Source organism: Amia ocellicauda, unplaced genomic scaffold (assembly GCF_036373705.1).
Source record: "Amia ocellicauda isolate fAmiCal2 unplaced genomic scaffold, fAmiCal2.hap1 HAP1_SCAFFOLD_63, whole genome shotgun sequence".
NCBI classification, from domain to species: domain Eukaryota; kingdom Metazoa; phylum Chordata; class Actinopteri; order Amiiformes; family Amiidae; genus Amia; species Amia ocellicauda.
In genome coordinates this window covers 23,400-28,753 of record NW_027102993.1, presented here as the reverse complement: position 1 = coordinate 28,753, position 5,354 = coordinate 23,400, and positions in this window count along the sequence as shown.

The window sequence follows — 5,354 nt, the reverse complement described above, 5'->3', positions numbered from 1 at the left end:
AGTGGTACCCGGTGGGGTCTTCTGCTGTTGTAGCCCATCCGCCTCAAGGTTGTACGTGTTGTGGCATCACAAATGCTTTGCTGCATACCTCGGTTGTAACGAGTGGTTATTTCAGTCAAAGTTGCTCTTCTATCAGCTTGAATCAGTCGGCCCATTCTCCTCTGACCTCTAGCATCAACAAGGCATTTTCGCCCACAGGACTGCCGCATACTGGATGTTTTTCCCTTTTCACATCATTCTTTGTAAACCCTAGAAATGGTTGTGCGTGAAAATCCCAGTAACTGAGCAGATTGTGAAATACTCAGACCGGCCCGTCTGGCACCAACAACCATGCCACGCTCAAAATTGCTTAAATCACCTTTCTTTCCCATTCAGACATTCAGTTTGGAGTTCAGGAGATTGTCTTGACCAGGGCCACACCCCTAAATGCATTGAAGCAACTGCCATGTGATTGGTTGGTTAGATAATTGCATTAATGAGAAATTGAACAGGTGTTCCTAATAATCCTTTAGGTGAGTGTAAAATGACAAGCATTGAATAAGTGAGCTAAATTAACATTGAACCATTTAAAGGAGAAAATAAAAATAAAATACTATTTTACAACCCAGAAATACAAAATAAAATGTTGAAAATTGAATTTGAGCTAATTTCTGAAATGGGAATCTGAGGAAACAGTAAAATATGGTGAAGATATGAATACATAGATATAGAACCGTCTCGGAAATCAGTGGAGAAATCGTGGAGATAAAGCAAATAGAACTTTAATCAAGCCGCTCGGAAGCCCCACGTCAGGAATAATTCCTTCAGTGAGAACTTAATGTTTACCAACATGAGTGCAGCTTTATAGGAAAATGACGTAACATCTTATGGCCGTTCATCCAATCAGAAGATACAGGTCCGGGTCCGTTTTATGATCTGTCCTCCCGTGAAGAGGTGATGGATCCAAAGCAGATGTCCGTCTTTGATGTGCACTAGGAAGATGCGATCCCACGGTCGTCATTTACCTAGTGTCAATCGCTCGTTAACAGAAACAATTCCTGCCTATCTGGAGAAACGATTAAGTCATAAACAAATTCTCAGCAGACATCTGTAGGCTATTTCGGCACTGGGTGATCTTTCATTTCTGACAGGAGTTTCTAACAAATCAACCTTGTTGACCCTTTACTTGTGCTGCTAAATCTAATCTGCTCAGTCTGTATACAAACTACTTCTAATGCTAGTATTAATATAAAACATTATATAATTATCACAAAACATTTTCTTCAACTTCCTATACAGAGTCTTCAATAGATAACCAGATACTCCAGGAAATTAAAGGGTCGTTTGGTAGCTGTGAGTTCCACAATGAAGAGTTTTTGAAATTCCCAGATATAAGATCCCTAAATACAATGTGTAGGTAAGAAATTAACTATTGATCAGTTCAACCTAGTTTCGGGAACAGTTCTTCTGAACATGTACCGGTGTAGATTGGACTTCAATAGGAGGAAGTTGACACAATAAGGACATATGAGCCGCGCAGGTGGACAGTCTTAGTGCCCACGCAAACTCTTCATTGGGGAAATCATTGACTGGACACATTTTTTGAAACTTTGTTTTCCTGAGGTACCTGGGAATCATTATTGAAATCAATTAAAAGGCTTATTTTCTAAAAGATATTTTGTTAAGTAAATATTTTAGTTAAAATAATGGAGTGAAATGTGTGTATAAATAGTAATAATACATGTCAATAAATATAACTTGAATTTTCTTGTAAGAAATTAGGAAAAGGAGAAAGAACAGCTTTTAGGATACAGAGCAATTTAGTGGGTCTGAGCGATGTTGAGGAAGGTTTGAGGAAGTTGACGAGGGGTTTAAGAGTTGATGAGGCTTGGGAAGCTGGAAAAAGGGAGTTTGATATGTGTGAAAGACATGTGCTGCCACTTTCAGCATGAGAGTTGTGAAGGTGGTTGAATGGAATATGAGGGAAAATAAGGAAGTTACTGAAGGTATAACTTAATGTAAAATAAATAAATCATTGAATGAGATATAGTTTAAAGTCTAAAGTCATGATATTGTATGGAAATAGTCCTTTCACTAACAGAAATACCCTATCAATTAGGAAGGGATTCACCCCCCAGGAAGGAGGGGGGGGTCAGTGAAAGTGTCTGTGAGCTCAGCTGGGAAATTGAGAATAGTTACATTACTAATGCTAATAATATTGATGTTGATAGTCTTTGGCAAGATGGGCAAGATGGGCACTGCCTGTGGTATCTGTTCCAACAGAGCTCTCGATTGCTTAATTGAACCTTAATCAGAGCATTTTCATTATTTTTAACTGTAGAGGGTTTAAGTTAAGCATAGAATTGTATGAATAACATATTAAAGAACCAACTATTTTTTACACAATTTGAAAAGTACAATCTAAGCCGGTTGTTCATTCAATGGAGTCATTGAGTGTCCGGTTGAACAGAAAGCAGCAGGTCGGGGCCTAACCGATGAGCCGCTGCCCTCTGCTCAAACCTGCAGCTCGCCAGGCAGGCGAGTAGATCCAACACAATTCATATTAAAGATGCGACTCGGGTCCGAGACCGGCAGCAGCCAATGAGAGTCGAGCACATCCACGAAAACAAGTTACATTATTTTGAGTTTTTGATTTTGACTTTCATAAGTATTGATTCAAATACCTCAAATAACAATAGTTGTTTTGGGGCATCATGATGCAAAAGACCTAAATTCCGTGAAATCCTGCCTGTCGTTAAATGTGAGCAGCCCACCATTTTAAATATCGTCTGGGATTTAAAGAATCGCGTTAGCGTGGGTCTAGCTTTAATTTCAACACTTGTCAAGACACTTTTGGACTTTTGCACTTTTTTTACACAACATGAAATGAAAGCTTTTACTTTGCAGAACAATCTGAAGCAGAGTGACCATGATTTCACTTTGCTGTAAAATCATGGTTGCTCTGCGTCAGATTGTTGTGCAGAGTAAAAGTGTGGAAGTGGAAACAGTGTAGCTCATTGCCAGAGCCAGGGATCGGACCTGGGGCTTCATACCTTCAGTCTGACGCGCTCCCGACTGAGCTACTCGGGCAACTCCGGAAAGACCCGGAAGAGCGCTATTAACTGTGCGCTGTTTCTGCTGTCACTCATCTCCTGCAACAGGCCCGTAGCCAGCCTAGTGGAAGGGGGGTTCTTTTTTTCAAAAAGTGGACCTTTTTGCAGTTTTTCCCCTCATTTTGTATTCAATTATGAGGTTTAAATACTTCATTTTGGTTACTTTTTATGCACTAATTTGTGCTGGATTAGCTTGTCTGCTGGTATCTTAACGAGGACGCTTTTTGATGCACCGAAAATATTTACTACAATGTTGTCAAATTGCTTACCAAGATCATGTACCACCTTTTTCAGTCCAAACACACGCATGCACGCACGCAGACACACACACACACACACACACACACACACACGTGAATGGAGCGCCGACACATCACACATATTCAGGGTAAAAATCTTCTGAATCGGTCACTGTAGCTAGCTAGTCCCACTGGATGGATAATGGTCAGAATTTACTGTGTTCTTCCTTGACCCATGCTACACCCCTCCACTGAGTTTCGTGAAAATCGGTCTTGTAGTTTTTGTGTAATCTGACAGACACAGACACACACGAGTAAAAACATTAGCTACCTTCTGCGTGGAGTTGACGACTGTTTGCTAGCACGTAGTTAGCGTTATCTATCTCAACTGTTAGATTAGGTAGTAAATATAACAACCTTACCCTGTTTGGCAGTGTTTTTGAACATATGTTCAATATTCTGCGACAATGACGCTGCTGCCTGCTTTCTCTCCCGTCTCTCCTGCTCTTTTCACCCCATACTCACTATCCAGCTTGATGTCGTTTGCATAACGTCAGTTGCTGCGCACAGGGCCAATTTGGTGCCCTAGGCAAGATTTTAAGTGGTGCCCCCTGCATCGCAGGGTCATTGTGTTCATACACTCACAGACTGCATAGCTTTATGTCTTTGAGATCTTCTTTATTTTAGAAACAAAACCCCCACACAAACAGTATAAAAACAGTATTAAAGAAACAAGTGACATAAAATGAATTATAAATACAGTATTATAAAAGTATTGCACGAAAAAACGATATTACAGACACCTTAGTGCAATATGCATAATGTAGCAATGTTCTACAGCAGGGGTAGTCAATTATGTTGTGTCAGGGTCCACATTTCTTGGTCAAGGTATAGTCAAGGTCCAGACATGGACTAAATCTGTGAATTAGTCATTTACCCCGTTGCTTATATTTAGTACATTCATTTCACAAAGTACAAAAATCAACTGGTTAAATAAATGTATATATTTGTATTAAAACGGTTTCAGACCACTTACATTTTAATTTGTTAAAGATTATTGTAGTCATATAGATAAACATAATAGAAACTTTCAAGCATTTTGTGTCTTATTAGATTAAAGTCTGTAGCATTTCCCTTTGTCCCACTGTGCACTGCACAAAATTAGTGTTGAAAAATGAGGGCGAAGACGATTGAGTAATTCAGGGTGCGGGTTCTGGGGAAGATGTTAACAACTGGAGACAAGTCAAAAAACAGCTCAAAATCTCCATGAAATCAGGCAGATTTGGACTCAAACATATCTTTGCTTCACAACCACACATCAGCAGCGGAAAATCCCATATCAAGCAACATTATATATGCAAACTGGACGCGGTGCCGGTGGGTGTGATGGAAACGTGTCGCTGCTGAAACGCGTCTGCACTGAAATCCGCTGCGTCCGCCGCTGCCGGACGAGTTTCTAGGTGAACACAAGCTATGGCACCGTGACCCCCGGTCGTGTGCGCACTTTTATATTTTAGAGGCGAGGTTGACAATGTCCAATTTTAGCTGCTTATGTATAGAAATCAGCAAAACCCAATAGCTGTGTTTGTGTTGTTTTTGACAGTACAAAGTGCCGCTGTTGCCCAGTGCAGAGAGAGCAGGGAATCTGCGCGCAGTCAACTCACTGACTGACTCCCTAACAGCAGCTCTATACAGGACATCCCATATTAACACTCACATCCTATTGGCTAATAACCAGGAATTGCTGTGACTTGGTTCCACACAATAACAAGCACTGAGTGCAACAAACCTCCGTACAAATGTTCACTCTTTCGGGCGCCCCTAGCATTTGCCTATTCCGATAGGGCCGGCCTTGGCTTCGCATGTAATACTCCTGTAAAGGATCATTTTAATGAAGACAAAAAAACGGACTTTGGCTACAGGCATGTGCAATGCCGTGTTTATGTGAGAGCTGTGACGCGCTGTAGCAGCAACTACATGTTTTCTACATCTCATCTCTAATGTGAGACAATAAATACATGCA